Source organism: Ranitomeya variabilis, chromosome 3 (assembly GCF_051348905.1).
Source record: "Ranitomeya variabilis isolate aRanVar5 chromosome 3, aRanVar5.hap1, whole genome shotgun sequence".
Lineage (NCBI taxonomy): Eukaryota > Metazoa > Chordata > Amphibia > Anura > Dendrobatidae > Ranitomeya > Ranitomeya variabilis.
The window spans coordinates 582,394,315-582,414,006 of record NC_135234.1 but is presented as its reverse complement, the minus strand read 5'-3'; the positions used below and the strand labels follow the sequence as shown (position 1 = coordinate 582,414,006).

Below are 19,692 nucleotides of genomic sequence, written 5' to 3'. Positions count from 1 at the left end.
TGATACATAGATATGCTTCAATGTCAACTCCAATCAGTTGCATTTGAAGGAATGCTAAATACAATAGTATATATTATTTTAAACTAGTTAAAATGGAATCTTAAAGTCGGTGTCCAAACTTATGTGAAACACATTTGTTCATTGTGGATAATTAAGTTATACTTTTTTTTACATATTCTGTGCTGTTTTAAATATTATTTGGATTGCTGTCAGCGAATGAAAGCAAGCATTATTTCCAATGAGTTGTTAAATGGAATATCCACCTCTTTTTAAAGGTCTTTAATGCTTAAAAATAAAAAGTAACATACTGTCCAGGAGCCCTACCTGTCTTTATGTTCTCTGCTCCCAGCCAAGTGACTACTGAAGCAAATCATTGCCTGCAACAATGTTTAACCCCTTGAGACCTTGGATATCCAGGCAATTTTGTGTGCACAAGAGCAATGCGTGCGCGATCGCTACCAGGTGATCATCTGATATTACAGCTGACACTTTGTTCTCACTGCCAGGAATGGTGGCCACACTGTGTTAGGCGTCGGGATTCTCCCACTGCACGGGATAGATCCCAAGCCTTATCTGCCTCAGCGGTCTCCTATTCAGCTTCAGCCGCTGCCGATGCTGGTTAGCATAGGCATTGGTTCCAGCATCTTACTTTGGGTCGTGCTTTTCATTGGGTTACTGCTGGCTTTCCAGCCATCTCTATGGTAACTTGCTATAGGCAGCGGTGACCAGATGTTCTGGAGGCTAAGTCCAGAAATCACCCTACTGAGCATGTCTGTGATGTTGCATCTTCCTATTTGTAGTCAGACGTCTCCAGGTCTGGTGATGTGGCAGCTCCGGATTGGCCCATGTGCGATGTCTCTCCTGACTGGGTGTGTTTGGGGCAGAGCCTTATGTATAAAAAGCCCCCAGCAATGCACGCAGGCACGCTAGTAACATTTTATGAACCGCTATGTGAGTGGAATCTCTACCACTCTGTCTGCAAGTGTTGTGTGTCTGTCTAGCTTGGACTGTACACACAGGCAGGTAGCTAGCATCAGTGGGGGCAATTAGCCATTGTCTTAGCATCTGGTTCCTACATGTGTGCGGTTAGCACAGTAGAGTTCCAGAGAAAGCACAACCATAGTCAAGGTATTAAGCTCTGAGCATCTGTTCCATTTCTGTGTGCGAGTAACACAGCTCAGTTGCAGAGCATCTGTTTCATTTCTGTGTGCGAGTGACACAGCTCAGTTGCAGAGCATCTGTTCTCTTTCTGTGTGCGAGTGACACAGCTCAGTGGCAGAGCATCTGTTCCATTTCTGTGTGCGAGTGACACAGCTCAGTTGCAGAGCATTTCTTTTATTTCTGTATGCAAGTGACACAGCTCAGTTGCAGAGCAGCTCTTTGCTTCTGTGTGTACAAGTAATCATTCGCCGTGTGTTACTCACTAGCAGCAGTTCAACATCTCTGCACAGTGGACCCCAGGTTGCAATTGCACTTTATCATTTATTTTATTTAGTAAAATCCACCAACCCAAACACACTGCTCCCAGCAGTTTATCTGCATAAATGCAGTGATGGATAGCAAAATCAGCATTTAGAAGGCAGGCAAAGGGAGGAAGAGCCTCCTGCCCTCCGATTGGCATCTCTTCAATGTTATTGTGGGGGCCCAATCATTGCCATGGTGACCCGATGTTGTCATGACAACATCCAGGTCACCAGCCTGCGGCAAGCCACTAAGACCATGTACAGAGTACGGTCTAAGGGGCTTTTGCCAGTGCAGCACTTGACAGTTATAAGCCATTGCAATGCTCTCCCATTGCAATGGTTTATACAAAGATCAGGCTGCTGAACATCAAAGTTGCAAAGTGAGACAAAGTAAAAAAGGGAAAAAAAATCAGAAAAACAATGCTTCATCATATTCCTGAACTAAAAGTGGAATAAACCGCGATTAAAAAGACGAATGTAAATAAAAATGGTATCACAGATAATGTAATCTTGTCCGGAAAGGAACAAGCAACCATACAGCTCAATCAGTGGACAATTAAAAAAGTTATAGCTCTCAGAATAAAGCAATGCAAAACTAATAATTTCTCTAAAATAATTTTTTATTGTGCAAAAAAAGCACCAAAACATAAAAAATATATAAATGCGGTACTGCTGTAATCATACTGACCTGAAGAATAAATCTGCCTTACTAATTTTACCACATGCAGGACGGTATACAAAACAATTCCTGAATTGCTTGTTTTTGTTCACTCTGCCTCCCAAAGTCAGTATACAAAGAGATCAAAAAGTGTTATGTGACCGAAAATATGTGACAGCAGCGAAACACAAAAAAATGCTGTAAATTTGGTAAGGCAGTAATCACAATGACCAGAAGAATAAAGTAACTTAATCACTTATAAAGCCTGAGGAACAGTGTAAAAAATAAACTAAACCAATTCTTCGACTGCTGTTGATTTTTTAATACTGCTTCCCAAAGATCGCATTAAGACTTGACTCAAATTTATCAAGCGCACAGTGCTGAGCTCTTACAATAGTTTTTTGTGTAAATATCTGAAATATGGCATTCAGAAAGAACCTACAGCAGAAGATTCCCTATGATGAGGCAGATGAAGCACTGTGGACATCATCTGGCCCGTGATTCGACATTTTGTGCATGCCATCTTTTTATGCGTGCACAAAAGCACGTTCCGCCACAGTTTTGCGCACTTATGAAAAGGACACCACTGAACAGAGGTCAGAAGTAGTGCAGACAAACTCTGCTGCCTCATTATACTAAATGGATCCCTTAGGGGTTTCATCTAAACGATGTCACTCAATGATTTAAAGGGAAATTCAAAAGTAAGTGCTCAGTGTAGAGCATCGGATAAATGTAAATTTAATCACTTTGACAATCATCACATAATTTACTGCATTGAATGCGATATGTGCAAAGTAAAATACTGTTAGAGCTAGCTGGGCTCGCTCCAACCTTTGCTCGTTAAAACGAAGGTCAATACGAGTTGATACTGCTATGAGCTCCTCCAGTGTGGCGGGAATCTCCCTAGTGGCCAAAGCATCCTTCACATGGTCAGCCAGCCCCCTCAAAAAAATGATGAAAGTAAATACTCACCCGGCTCCCTCGAAGCGTCCTCTCTGCACCGCAGCTTCTCCTGTATGAGCGGTCACGTGGTACCACCAATTACATTGATGAATATGCGGCTCCACCTCCCATAGGGGTGGAGCTGCATACTCATGACTGTAATGGGCGGCACCACGTGACCGCTCATACAGGAGAAGCTGCAGCACGGAGAGGATGCTTCAAGGGAGACGGGTGAGTATTTACTTTCCAGCGGTGGGGCGCACAGGGGGTGGGAGGGGGGTTGAGACAAAGATATTTATTTCTACCGCAAAGAAACAAAATACAATGATTTTTCATTTCTTCTCTCCAGCGAACGCTGCTGGAGAGAAGAAATGAATGGGGGCTTCAGCACCACGCTGGGGGGACAGCACTTACTGTAGCACTGTCTCCTGCACGGCACACGGATGGCACATGGACAGCATCCATGTGCGGTACGTGTTTTACACAGACCCATTGACTTTAATGGGTCCGTGTGATCTGTGCGCTCCCATGAACACTGACATGTCTCCGTGTTTTGCATGCGGACACACGGTCCGCGAAAACACACTGACATGTGCAGAGACACATTGATTTTAATGTGTCTACGTGTGTCAGTGTCTCTTGTACGTGAGAAAACTGACACCTCACGTACTGGAATCACTGACGTGTGAAACCAGCCTAACAGTGACAGAAGGAGTGGCTGTTGAGAGTATTCCTCACCCGCTGCCTGCGCTGTAAATAAATATATAAATGAAAAAACCCAGCATGGTTTCTCCTCTATTTTCTATAACCAGCTAAGCAAACTCTCAGCTTGGAGCTGCAACCCTCAGCTGCCATCTTCGACAAGGCTAATTATCAAGAAAAGAGGGGTCCCCATGACAAAGAGGTGAGCGATGTTGTTTTTTATTTTAGTTTTGTTACAGAAGGTGAGGGCTTGGGTGGAATTAGGCCTTGGGTGAGCATAGCTGTTTTTATAATTTTTAAATAAAAATGGAAAACTGGGTTTTGTTTTATTTCTGTTAAAATATGCTATTGCGGCTGTGTCTTTATTTACCAGGTAACTATAGGATTAGTATTGGATAGGTGTCTTATATTCACCGGACAATACAAAGGTGACATCAACCCAACAAATATGAACCCCACTTGCCACTGCTACAAGGCAAGTGGAAAGAGCCAGGAAAAGTGCTAGAATTGGCCCATCTAAAAAATGTGCCATTTCTTGGCAGCTGCAAGCTTCTATTTTTAGGCTGGGAGCCTAAATCAATGGCCTCTTAACAGTCTGACAAGCCCCCAGCTGTCAGCTTTAGCAAGGCTGGTTGTCAAAAATGGGGGGACCTCATGCTGTTTTTTTAAATTATTTATTTAAATAATAATAAAAAAACAGCATGGAGACCCCTCTATTCTTGATAACTAGCCTTGCTGAAGCTGACAACTGGGGGTTGCAGCCCCTAGTTGTCAGTTTTGCCTGGCTGGTTATAGAAAATAGAAGGAAACCCAAGGCAGATTTTAAAAAAAAATGTATCTATAGCGCAAGTACGGCTGACGAATACTCCCATCAGCGGCTCCTGCTGTCACTGTTATTAGCTGCAGCAGGTGTAGGCTGATGGGAGTAAGAGTCCCAACAGCCAATGCCTTCTGTCATTGCGATTATCTGAAAACAACTCTCATCATTCTCACCTGATTGCACTGATCGCCAGCAGAGCAGGGGAGAATGATGAAAGTAATCTTCAGCACCCAACACCGGGGAACAGCACTTACTGTAGCACTGCTTCTCAGGTGTCAATGCGTATAATATGAATGGCATCCATATGTGTTCTCCGTGTGCACATGTGCAGGATGTTTTGCGGCCCATGCTGACAGTAAAAAGCAGACATATCAGCGTGTTTTTCCCACAAACACACGGTCTGTGGAAAAACACTTACATGTGCACAGACCCATTCACTTGAATGGGTCTACGAGTGTCAGTGTCTCCTGTACGTGTGAAAATTGTCACCACATGTAGTGGAGACACATTTATCAAATTAGTAGTTGGAGATGGAGCTCCACACCCAGCGGCTGTTAGAAGCAGATCCTAGCTGTGTGTCACAGCCATTTTCTGCCCTGCATGGTTTATGTCATATCCTATACATATGCTATATTCATCCATCTTTCCTATGGAAGCCCACATATAACATACTGAAGAATATTACACAAACTGTATGACAAACTCCGTTTTACAACAAATGATAAACAAGGCTTTTGTAAAAAGATGCTTCCATTTTATATTTCATCTTACAAAATCATAATAAATAAAAAATAAGTGTTTTGAAAGTGTTTAATATTTAGAATGATGCCACTTTACATTTACTCTGCTCCAAAATGTAGAATACAAAATGTTATGCTCGGATATGCAGCTTTTACAACCACATTGGCTCAAACCCATTTACATAAAATGAAACCAACGTCAAGCTAATGAATTATATATTTCTGTCAACTTCTCCTTTCGAAAGTACCAAAGCATGTAGTGTTTTGGTGTCCGCAGAACCGTTTTCTGCTTCCGCGTGTTTCTTTCCACTTCATGTCTGCTGCCTTTTTCTCTAGGATTTTAATTCAAATCTATAAACCCAAACAGGTAAAATGTCACTGATTCAATTGTTAAAAGTTTATTTCTGTTCCGAATCAAAAACTTGGTTGAAGTAGCTGTGTCTGTGTGAGGAAAAGGAGAATAGGTAAGAGTTTAATTTCACACAGCTCTAATTTCATAATAACAAGGGACTGGAAAACTTTGCCTGGAAGCTTGACACAGTTAATGCTTAAGCTATTAGCCATGCATTAGAGGAGGGACTGTACAAGTCCCTGCAGCATCTTAGGCATCTACTGTAGCCAAAGCCCCGCATTCACTGAAGCAATGTTTCTCTTCCTCTGTGACTCCTTAGTATCATAGCAGCATGCTTTTATTTTATCTTCCTATTTCCCTATTTCACTTGGGTATTAAAAATTTGATATCAACAATGGTTCAGTTCGTATGCATATTACAAACTGCTTTAGGGACTGTTCAGTGCAAAATGGGCGGATAATGTTCCAGATTAACTTGACTCGTGAGTGTGAGCTGTCAACTATATCCTTTAGCTGGGGAGAAGATTTTAAACAGTACCTGGAAAATTGTGAGTCCTAATCTTTCTGCTGTGCTGGCTGGCTGCATAATCCGTGTAATACAAATTTTCTTTCCATCTGACTCAAACATTCATGCTGTTAACTGATTTTGCTTACTACTAGTCAAGAACTTCTTGCAAATTGTTATATATTTTTTTGGCATATTTTAATGTCACCATGTGGCTGTGCCAATTTTTTTTTTTTTACGTCAGGATGCTGTGTTGGTACAGATATTGTATTTAGTTTTCTCCTTTAGATCTTATCAGTCTACAATCTGGCAGGACTTGTTCCAGATGGGTTAATAACAGTTTATTTTCAAATTAGATTTTTGTACCGGAAAAAAAACCTGATATTTAACTTGACAGCAGGTAAGAGAGATATATGCTGCCTCTTTCCTCAGAGGTCCTTGAAATGGCCATTTTTAATTATAAGAAGAAGTTTACAATCAGATCGTAGCTGCAACAACTGGGATGACGAGTTGATATTTAGGAACATCAGATAATTGCTTCCAATGTTATTTTGTTCTTCAGTTATTCGAATCTGCATATTTTGCAGGCTGGGTTTTACATATTTGTTGTTGGCTCATGTGAACTAGAAGATAAAAGGTGTTTTGGAAGCTTCTAGGAGGAAATTTAGTGCTGGATGTATAAATGTCATAAACGTAAAATGTTTTTTGTTACCTGTATAGCTGCTTTAGTGGAATAAATGTATCAAATATATGTCTGTGCCATTTCTATTCGTTTTGCAGTTTACAATATTAGAATAATATAAATGTTGCATTTGATCTTTCTTCAACTACGAAGAATGCTAAGCATTAAAAAAGTAAATATATATATATATATATATATTTGAAACCTTTGCTGTTTTAGGCCAATTAGGATTGCCGCTATCTATTTATATAATTGCCTTGTAATGTTTTAATTTCCTGTTCTGCCCAGATGTCACCATATCCCAGAATTCCAAGCAGAGAAAGTTTGCCGACCGCCATATTAGGACACCCAAGTGATGGGTGTCTCAATATCGAAACTGCTGCTGGTACCAACCTATTGCGCTGTACCACCAGAGGAACACTGTCGCACAACACACACACACACTCTATACGCCGTACGCACCACACACACACTCACACATGCACACTCACTCACACTCATGCTTACACTCACACAATCCCACACTCACACACTCACAATTTCACACTCACATTCACACTCAGACACTGACACTCACACTCTTACACTCACACTCACAATTTCACACTCACACACTGACACTCACACTCACACATTCACACTCACACACGCAGACTCGCACACTCACACATTCACACTCACATACTCACACTCACACATTCACACAGCCTATTGCGCGGTACCACCAGCAGAACACCATCGCGAACACGCCGCTGCTGGGATCAGCTGAATGATTCACTGACTGGTGCCATCTTTGTACAGGAGGAGTGCATGAGCAGTTTTAATGTGACTGCCACTATCTGTCTGCACAAAGATGGCGGCGGTCTGATTTACTGCACCTGCTGAATTTATTAGTATTTGCCAAATGCCAGAATGAGATAGAGAATACTTTAAGGCATTTTTATTACTTACTACAAAGTCAAAAGTTTACATACACTAAGATTACTATGCCTTTAAACAATTCTGGACTGCCCATATGATGATGTAATGTGCTTGGAAGCTTCTGTTTTCTGGCAACACCTGAGTTAAATAGAGATGGATGTATTTTAATACACACCTGAAACACACTGCTTCTTTTTGTAGAATCATGGGAAAGTCTAAAGAAATCAGCCAAGATATCAGGAAGAGAATTAAGGACTTGCACAAGTCTGGCTCATCCTTGGGTACAATTTCAAGATACATGAATGTGCCTCATTCATCTGTACAAACAATTGTGCAAACAACATGGGAATGCCCAGCCATCATACCGCTTAGGAAAGAGACAGGTTCTGCATTCAAAAATGAACGTGCTTTGGGCCGACATGTGCATATCAACCCAAGGACAAAAGCAAAAGACCTTGCAAAGATGATGGCGGAAGCTGGTAAGATTGTGTCAATATTCACAGTGAAATGAGTACTGTATCAGCATGTGTTGAAAGGACACTAGAATTCAGAAATGGACTAGCGCTCCCATCAACCAATGCCTGCTGCCCCTAATAACAATGAGAGCAGGAGTGCTTGATGAGAGTATTCATCAGCTGGCTCCTGTGCTGTAAATAAATAATTAAAAAAACCTCAGCATGGGTTTCCCTTTATTTTCTATTACCAGCCAGGCAAAACTCACAGTTGGCAGCTGCAACCCTCAGTTTCATGTTCAGCGAGGTCGGTTATCAAGAATAAAGGGTTCTCCATGCCGTATTTTTTAATAATTTAGATAAACATTAAAAAAACACTGTTGGGTTCCCCCCATTTTTGACAACGAGCCTTGCTAAAGCAGACAGCTGGGGGCTGACATTCTCAGGCTGGTGAGGGGCCATGGATATTGGCCCTCAAAAGCCTAAAAATAGCAGCCCACAGCCGCCCAGAAAAGGCGCATCTATTAGATGCACCAATTCTTGCGCTTTGGCTGGCTCTTCCCTATTGCCCTGTAGCAGTGGCAAGTGGGGTTTGTTGGGTTGATGCCACCTTTTTATTGTCAGGTGACATCAATCCCACCAGCAGGTGATTTACCACAAGAGGTGTTCCTGTGCTTACTGTTGCAAGCAGCTAAGTGTACAAACCTCTCACTATATACATATGATATGTTAGGAAATTAAAGTAGCAATAATAGCTTTAAAATGCAAATTTTATTGACATGTAAGACATTTATGAAATATCTAAAAGTGATTGCAAAAAGTTTAGTCTCACAATTGCAGTTCTGCCTAATGCAGTGGCCTATAATTTAATCTTAGAAAGAGAAATAGGTACTTGTTCCAGTGTTTCATAACTTTGACACATTCATTTCTATTTAATCTCTATTCATTATTTGTCTGGCAATGGCAAGAAAGTGTTTTAATCCACTCAAAATATTAAATACCGCGCTACGAGGGAGTAATAACTAATTTGGATAAAACTTCAGGTTGGTTTCCAATGCACCTTCACGGCATTCACTTAGTGCAGTGGAATAACTAATCAGTCCCAATGAGCAAACAATCGTGGGTTGCCACTACTTAAAACTACGATCAGGATAAGTCACTGTTATGTGTACTAATTTGAGCTAGGGTAGGTCATTTTAACCATCATTTTAGGATTGGCCCAGTATTGAACATGGAGTGTGTTGATTGGATTCTAGATATAACCGCAATCATGTACCCGTAAATGGGTTTGCGGTTTTGGTACTTATTTATTCATATATTTATCTACTGACGTATTTATATTGTAGTTTTGAGCCAATGTTTTATTTAGTTGTTTTATCCATTTTAATAATAAATATGATTAGGTATTTTAGAATTTTGCAACGTAATATATGTTTTATCCATTTTAATAATAAATATGATTAGGTATTGTAGAATTTTGCAACGTAATATATGTTTCTAATTTTTCAGTCGAGAATGGTGATCCCCTTTAAGGGCAGCAAAGCAGTTTATTCATTAAACAATAATTCATGATCTATCTAACGACCCACCAATATTAATGATCTATGAATGAAGTGCTTCCGTTTGTGTTGGTGGCACAGGGTATAATTGCATTAATAACAGCGGTCTGAATGGTGGTGACCAGTGATATAGTGCACCCATCACGAGGGCGTAGTATGGTGGGGCCGGCACACATAGAGTCAACATCTAGCTCGCAGCAGGGGATCTGTTGTGTGTATAAACACGAGGTCAAGCATCTAGGGCGGTAACCCTGATGAAGGAGTGCGTTACACTCCGAAACGCGTTGGTTTGCCTTTTGTCCTAGTGGGACTCCGTAGGCCTGTGACGTCACACGCTGCCTGGCAGCGCCGGCCATTTTTTTCCAGCACAACCAGGAGCGTCTCCGGCCGGGACGCTTCCTGGCTCTGTACTGCGGGTTAGCTTCCGGCCCCACGGTTGGAACAGCGTTATCTGGTGTGCTCATCTGGTCGACCATCACCGAGAGGACCACCCCAACTAGCTGACCCTGGTCCACTAGGTGAGTAGCACCGCGTGCTGCTGGAACTGCATTTAACATTGAGCTAACAGCAGCATCTCCGCGGTATGTGTCTCATGGTCTGCCTACCCTAGCTCAAATTAGTACACATAACAGTGACTTATCCTGATCGTAGTTTTAAGTAGTGGCAACCCACGATTGTTTGCTCATTGGGACTGATTAGTTATTCCACTGCACTAAGTGAATGCCGTGAAGGTGCATTGGAAACCAACCTGAAGTTTTATCCAAATTAGTTATTACTCCCTCGTAGCGCGGTATTTAATATTTTGAGTTGTTTATTTGTTTCCTTGGCAGCTTATGCACGGATCTGCCTAAATACCTGCAGCACTTGGGTTTATTTTACAGTAGCGCCAGTGTGTTTATAATTATTGTTGTTTTTTATTTCTGTGCTTACACACGGTGGCAGCTTCAACAATGGCGCTTGACGCACTATGGAAAGATAGGGATTCTAGGTTTGCATATATCAAACAACGGTTCCCTTTGGATGTACCCCCCCCAGGTCATTTCAACCCCGCTAGCGATTTATTAAAAACTCTGGAGCGGCTATTAAATACGGAAATGCGTGATATGTGGGAGATAGCCTCTCTGGAAAAGTATGTACAAGCAAACACAATACCCAAGGGTTTATTGATTCATAAAGATTTGGCAGGGGATTTTGGGGATCCATCAACTAGACAGGAATGGAACGCAATGTTCCACAGTTTCTCCATGCAAGCACTGCAGTTCATTATTAATAAACGTACCCTAAATCTGAACAAAACTAGCCATCAGATAATTAAAATTTTTGATGAACTCAAAACATGCCAACTTGATCAAGACAGTCGAGATCTTGCAGCAAATATCTTACAGAGACTAAGAGGGCGAGAGAAAGATATTATAGACAAAAAACTAAGAAAATTCCGCAGAGATAATTTGGCTAATACAGCACTAGTAAGAATTAACCCAGCCAATAGTGAACAGTTCATCATTCTCGATGAATATAATGAAACACCTAGCATTGATGACAAGTCTTTGGAATTTTCGGTCTATGCCAACTCCAATTCAACCCAGTACACTCCGGTGTCCGCATGCAGGAGGGAAACCCAAGTAACTAACCATTCATTATATCAAGGGGATATTACCCCAATAGAAACTCGAACGGGTGTATATACGGCATCTGTTGAAACTAACCATGCTTGTAGCAAAAACATCAATCAAACTACCAATCTCACTTGCCACAGTAATAGATACTTTCCCCTAACATTAAATATGGAAGATACGGAGGAACTGGTTACACATATAGAGGAGAGAAATCACAGTGGACATCTGATCACGCAGCCTGATCTAATTAATGAAGGTATCGCTGACTCTCCTATTGAATGTGGTGAAGGGACAAGTCAGCACGTCCATAGGCCATCTGATCGGGCAAGCACGAATAATCGACCTCAAAAATCAACCACCACTAGGGGTGGTAGAGGGGGTTTAGTGGGAAGAATGAGGGGAGCAACAACTCAGCAACGTTTAACCCGGGATTTTTTCCGGGTCAGACCAATAAAACAAAGACAAAAAGAGGTAAACAGGGGGGCTCCTCTCCAAAAAGGTAAATCGAGATAGAAAAACTATACACTCACAAAAAATATATAATTTGAGCTCACATGAGCTAACAGAAAATGAAACCTCCCTCCTACAAAAGGGTCTCAAATTTGCTCCGACGAAACGATCCACCCCGTTCAATCTATACATTAGTATGAAGAAATATCTAAGGAATCTAGCCCTCAAAAAATATTTTATGAAACGAGAACCAACGATTACTAATTATAGACAGCAAGATACAGCAACATTTATTCATACCTCACTAGCGAATCCATCTAAGTTTGAACCAATTCATGAGTATTCTAGTGCTTTCCAGACCTTTGACCTATTGGTATCAAAAGATATTAGACGACTTAGTTTGAATAATTCAAAATACTTGCCACAAAACCTCAATCCGCAAGAAAAAAAGGCAATGAAGGATTTACAACTAAACTATAACATTGTCGTGCGCCCCGCTGACAAGGGGGGTGGCATAGTAGTATTGGACCATAGTATGTATCACCAAGAATCCATGAGGCTTTTGGGGGACCAAATTACCTATAAAAAACTCATTAGTGACCCAACTGCTCGTTTCATCAGCAAATTAAATATACTGGCACATAAGGGCAAAAGTTTGGGGATCTTGAACAAAAAAGAATTTGCTTTTATCCTGAATAAGCACCCCAGTAGGGCCATTTTTTATCATATTCCTAAGTTGCACAAAAACATCACAAATCCCCCTGGTAGACCTATTATATCAGGGATTAACAGCTTGACGGCTAACTTATCTAGATATGTGGATGTCCACTTGCAGAAATGCATGAGGTTAATACCAGCATACCTCAAGGACACTGGCCATACCCTGGAAGCTTTAACTAAAATCCAGTGGCGGAGTAATTATATACTGGGTACCTTGGATATTAGGTCACTATATATGGTAATTGACCAGGAAAAAGGCTGCCAGTCAGTTTACCGTTCTCTCCAGGCGATAAACGTCTACTCAGAAGTACAAGTTCAGTATATTGTGGAGTGTATTAGGTTTATATTACAGCACAACTACTTCTTATATGAAGATGACTATTAAATACAAACATGGGGGACCGCGATGGGTACGCGGTTCGCGCCCAGTTATGCGAATATTTATGTCGCTAACTGGGAAGATACGTATATTTATAAGGAGGGACAGTTGTACCCAGGATTAGTGTTTTGGCGTCGCTTCATAGACGATGTCCTGTTCATATGGGAAGGGACTCAGGAGGACCTAGATGTCTTTATTTCAGGTCTAAATATTAACCATTTTGGCTTAGAGTTCACACCAATGACGAGCACGACCAGTGTGAATTTCCTAGACCTGAGGATTTTTGTAGAGAATAGTCAGCTCCACACTAAGTGCTACCATAAAGAGGTAGACTCTAATAGTTTCATCCACATGTCAAGTTGCCACCTACCGGTGTGGTTACAAAACATACCTAGGGGCCAATTTACTAGGATACGAAGAAATTGTTCCAACCTGAATGACTATAATGAAGAGGCTAACTACCTGACCCATCAATTTGAGGACAAAGGCTATTCGAAGTTGTTGTTAGATAAAGCACGGGAGGAAGTGGCTTTAGTACCTAGGAATGTCTTGTTACAGAAATCTAATAATACCCCTGAATTAAATACAACAAACATACGGCAACAAATCCTAGAACTGCCATTTATAACTCAATTCCATAGTGGATATAATAAATTTACTAACATTATACGGAGACACTGGTCGGTTCTACAAAAAGACAAAGTGATTGGGGAATACCTTCCAAATAATCCAAGGTTCATATATCGCAAAGCTCAATCTTTAGGACATTTAATAGCCCCCACCACACGAATGGTTCTCTCGAACAAGGTTGAGGAGCAGGCATCATCCAATCACTCCAGGAAAGGTTTTCTGCCATGTAGAGGTTGTTACGGTTGTATGCACACCGTTTTTAAGAAAACAAGACAATTGACGTTCTGTGACTCAGATGCAAGCAAGCAATTTACAATTGAGGACTGTATATCCTGTCATTCTGCCGGTGTCATCTATTTAATCCAATGTCCATGTAAAAAACTATATATTGGACGCACGAAACGTCAGTTGAAAGTACGGATTAGTGAACACTTTAAAAATATACAAAAGGGGTTTGTGGGGCACCCACTCTCTCGTCATTATAAGGAAAAACACGGGCAAAACCTAAAACACACATATTTTTGTGGTATTCAAACCGTACGTCCAGATAAAAGGGGTGGGGACTTTCTTAAGAAAATGTCACGTTTCGAATCCCAATGGATCTTCACCTTAGATAGTTTACATCCTAAGGGACTAAATTGTGAATTGGAACTGTATGCATTTTAACCATCATTTTAGGATTGGCCCAGTATTGAACATGGAGTGTGTTGATTGGATTCTAGATATAACCGCAATCATGTACCCGTAAATGGGTTTGCGGTTTTGGTACTTATTTATTCATATATTTATCTACTGACGTATTTATATTGTAGTTTTGAGCCAATGTTTTATTTAGTTGTTTTATCCATTTTAATAATAAATATGATTAGGTATTTTAGAATTTTGCAACGTAATATATGTTTTATCCATTTTAATAATAAATATGATTAGGTATTGTAGAATTTTGCAACGTAATATATGTTTCTAATTTTTCAGTCGAGAATGGTGATCCCCTTTAAGGGCAGCAAAGCAGTTTATTCATTAAACAATAATTCATGATCTATCTAACGACCCACCAATATTAATGATCTATGAATGAAGTGCTTCCGTTTGTGTTGGTGGCACAGGGTATAATTGCATTAATAACAGCGGTCTGAATGGTGGTGACCAGTGATATAGTGCACCCATCACGAGGGCGTAGTATGGTGGGGCCGGCACACATAGAGTCAACATCTAGCTCGCAGCAGGGGATCTGTTGTGTGTATAAACACGAGGTCAAGCATCTAGGGCGGTAACCCTGATGAAGGAGTGCGTTACACTCCGAAACGCGTTGGTTTGCCTTTTGTCCTAGTGGGACTCCGTAGGCCTGTGACGTCACACGCTGCCTGGCAGCGCCGGCCATTTTTTTCCAGCACAACCAGGAGCGTCTCCGGCCGGGACGCTTCCTGGCTCTGTACTGCGGGTTAGCTTCCGGCCCCACGGTTGGAACAGCGTTATCTGGTGTGCTCATCTGGTCGACCATCACCGAGAGGACCACCCCAACTAGCTGACCCTGGTCCACTAGGTGAGTAGCACCGCGTGCTGCTGGAACTGCATTTAACATTGAGCTAACAGCAGCATCTCCGCGGTATGTGTCTCATGGTCTGCCTACCCTAGCTCAAATTAGTACACATAACAGTGACTTATCCTGATCGTAGTTTTAAGTAGTGGCAACCCACGATTGTTTGCTCATTGGGACTGATTAGTTATTCCACTGCACTAAGTGAATGCCGTGAAGGTGCATTGGAAACCAACCTGAAGTTTTATCCAAATTAGTTATTACTCCCTCGTAGCGCGGTATTTAATATTTTGAGTTGTTTATTTGTTTCCTTGGCAGCTTATGCACGGATCTGCCTAAATACCTGCAGCACTTGGGTTTATTTTACAGTAGCGCCAGTGTGTTTATTATTATTGTTGTTTTAATCCACTATTAAACATTTAGAGCATATCCTTTAGATAATTTGTAAACTACTGACGTAAAAATATCCATTTGAACAAACTAAATTGGAAAAACTACAACTTATCAGAGATGAGCAAATTAATTTGAACTGAGTCAAATTGGCCTTGAACCTTACTCCTAAATTAGGATTTGCACAAATCCAATTTTTTGAGGATTTTCATCTATCTAGCAAAATATCCACCAGACGGCAACCATTTTGCTGTATTTAAACTCTTCACAACATAGGACATCTTATGTTGTATCCCTGACTTAGATGTGTGCTCACACACTGAGCCCACATATTTCCAGGCAGATTAAAGCTCAATAATTCTGCTATCATCTTTCTCTAACAGTCACAGGTAGAATGGAGCTCTGCCCACTACTCTTAACCTGTAAACTTGTTAAATGCCACTGTCAAGCTTTGACAGAGGCATTTAACACATGTCAGCAAGGGCCATCATTCCAGTGCTTAGCTGATGCACTGCTATGTATAGTACAAGCGATCAGATAATTGCAGCTTCAAGTCTCTTAAGGGGATTAACAAATAAATGTAAAAGTGAAAAAAAAAATAAAACTAAGAAAAAAATACAAAAGGTACAAATGACCCTCAGAGATGGGCGAACCGGAACATTAAAGTTAGGGGTCAGTACCAAACACCTTGTGACCGTGCATGGACCCCGAACACGGACTTCTCCAGGAAGTCTGTGTTACTGTTCATGCTTAGCACCCGGAATATTGGCTGTTTCTCACATTGTTATCTGTGTGACAGCGTGAGAAACACTGTAAGTTTGTTACCACCTCTAAAAGTGCTTCGGTTCCCACACTATCAGATGACAGCATGTGAGCCAGCAGCTCTCACCCTTAGGGTACCGTCTCACATAATGATTTACCAACGATCACGACCAGCGATACGACCGGGCCGTGATCGTTGGTAAGTGGTTGTGTGGTCGCTGGGGAGCTGTCACACAGTCAGCTCTCCAGCGACCAACGATGCCGAAGTCCCCGGGTAACCAGGGTAAACATCGGGTTACTAAGCGCAGGGCCGCGCTTAGTAACCCGATGTTTACCGTGGTTACCGGCGTAAAAGTAAAAAAAAAAAAAACAGTATATACTCACATTCCTGTGTCTGTCCCCCGGCGTTCTGCTTCTCTGCACTGTGTCTGCGCCAGCCGGAAAGCACAGCGGTGACGTCACCGCTGTGCTTGCTTTCCGGCTGGCTGGCGCTCACAGTGCAGAGAAGCAGAACGCCGGGGGACAGACACCGGAATGTGAGTATGTACTGTTTGGTTTTTTTTACTTTTACGCTGGTAACCACGGTAAACATCGGGTTACTAAGCGCGGCCCTGCGCTTAGTAACCCGATATTTACCCTGGTTACAAGCGAACGCATCGCTGGATCGCTGTCACACACAACGATCCAGCGATGACAGCGGGAGATCCAGCGACGAAAGAAAGTTCCAAACGATCTGCTACGACGTACGATTCTCAGCAGGGTCCCTGATCGCTGCTGCGTGTCAGACACAGCGATATCGTATGGATATCGCTGGAACGTCACGGATCGTACCGTCGTAGCGACAAAAGTGCCACTGTGAGACGGTACCCTTAGGTAAAAAAAGATAGCACCTGTCACAGGTGTCGGCTGATGAGAGTGCTACTCCTATCATCCTTCATCTGCTCTCCTTTATAGTATCCAGAGCAGGTGAGGCTGATAAGAGTATTCATCATTCAGCGCCTGTGCAATAAATAAAAAATTAAAACATGATGTGGGGTCTCTTATTTTTAATGACCAGCGCAGGGAAACCGGTCAGCTTAAAAATAGCAGCCATCAGCTGCCCCAGAAATAGTGCATCTATTAGATGTGCCAATTCTGGTGCTTTGCCCTGCTCTTCCCTCTTGCCCTGGTGCAGTGTCAAGTGGAGTAATAGGTTTGGGGTTGATTTCAGCTTTTTAAAGGCAACTGACATCAAGTCCAGGGGTTAGTAATGTAGAAGCGTCTATAAGACACCCCCATTACTAACCCCATAGTTAGATTGTAAAAAAAACAAAGCCAGAATAAATTCCTTTATTTGAAATAAAGACACTGATACCTTTATTTGAAATAAAAAAGCAACATTATGCTCACCTTTACATCTATTCCATTGATGTCCATGTCCCCTGTAAAAGACAAATAATAACACACCATATTCCTCATCTGTCTGATGATAATCCATTAATGGGCCACGTCCCATGACAATATGGATGGTTTGGATAGCAGTCACATCAGTGACTGATATCCACGCAGATAGTTCTCATGCAGTGAGCGGTTTTCATGCAACTGTCTAAGTGTAAGCAGTCTGGTGTGGATAGCAGTTGCTTCACTGACCAAACCATCCATATCGTCATGGAACATGGCCCATTAATGGATTATTGGACAGGATTATGAATTGTTGAAATAATGGATTATTATATATATGTATTAACCTGCACATTCACTTGTGCCCTGCTTATCACCCAGTCCTTACTGTTAGGGCTGGCGGAACGCATAGAGTATATTTTTACATGTAATTATTGGTGCGTTCGCAGCCCGGGGTCCACCGTGCAGGAGACAAACCTGCTGCCAACAGTTGGAGCACCGTATCATGGGTGACTCGAGGTCCTATGAAGACCTGTTTGAGTGCTCAGGAGCAGCAGAGCACTCTGCACCACATGATCGCCACGCTCCCACAGTGGCGTAGCCCACTCCAACGCTCTGTTCCACAGGAGAGACATAATGAATCCCACCTTTGCCCGCTCTGTAGGGGAACGTGCAGCCAGGAGCTCGAGGTGTATAGAGCACTGGCTCATGAAACACCTACAAGGTTTGCCATCACCAGAAAATTTTTCTGGCAGCGGGAGGCGAGATAGAGTCGGAGCTTGGTGGCAGTGGACAAAGTTGCTGCAGCCACGCTAGCAGCCTGAATAGCTACTGTGGTAACATCCACAGCTGAGGTTGTGCACTCGAGAGCCACCAACCTGCCCTCCAGCTGCTGGATGTACCACAAAGATTGCTGTTTGACCGCCATTGCTAGCCAGACCAATGCGATAGGATTATGTTAGGGCTTGCGGAACGCACCGAGTATATTTAGATATAATTATTGGTGCGCTCGCAGCCCAGGGTCCACCGTGCAGGAGACAAAACTGCTGCTAGCAAATGGCGGCACAATATGGCGGTATAAGCTTACTCTGTTACTTCACAGAGTCGCACAGAAGGGAAAACACTGTGCCCTGTTAGCGTCATAGGGGAACACAGCTGCCTATCAGAGCAAAAGCAATCAGTGGTCAGGGAGTAGCAAGCACACAAACACCTCCTCTCCGGTGGAGCCGGAATTCTAATGGCTTTATGCCAGCCCTGAATTCACCACACAAAAGTCCTCACCGGAGGTGCCGGTATTCTAGTGGCTTATTTCAGCCAGACCCTAAACACAAGCAGACAAGACCACTGAATAGCAAAAGCTCATGACATAAGCTGATCCTAGCGCATGGCCGTGCGGCCATGCAAACCTTTTATAGCTGCAGCAACTTCAGGACCTTCCTAGAGGACCAATGGAAGTTGCCACAGTACCTGAGCAACTTCAGGACCTTCCTAGAGGACCAGGCATGTACTATGGAGGACAGAGAATGAACTTCAATCCAATATTGCAGCCAGCATGCAGCCAGCGGGTAAGGAAAGGGTGAATCAAACACCCGAAAACCACGCCCCTATGGCTGAAAATTGTTCCCTCCAAATTCAGGTGACAGAGTCCCTTTAAGGGCCTCATTAAGCCAAAATGGTTTATCCCCTTGTGGGGATATGTTTGGACACACTATTGGATAGGGTTATTTACCTCATATGTTTTTGGTCCTTTTCGTTGGACGTTCATATTTATATGGTGCTGTATGTTGCTCATTGGTGTCCTTTACCATCATATATATTTTTTTTAAAATTGTTTGTCAATATACGTGTGATTGTTTCAATAATCCTGCAGAATACAGCTGTATAAAAAAATCATAAATGTAACACTGCTGTTTTCTCTATCATTGATGGCTAATTTTGCTTTCACAATGTCTTACTAACAACAATGTAAGGTGCATTACTTTGCCAAATGCATTGCCTAATATATTGTTTGCATAGAAGTATGCTTATCAGTC

General features: G+C 42.1%; 1 protein-coding gene across 1 annotated transcript in view; it reads right to left on the bottom strand.

Annotated features, from left to right (window-relative positions):
• LOC143818411 (protocadherin-9-like) overlaps nucleotides 1-19,692 on the bottom strand; it is a 1,862,556-nt gene that overhangs the window by 1,743,034 nt on the left and 99,830 nt on the right. The window lies entirely within an intron of this gene.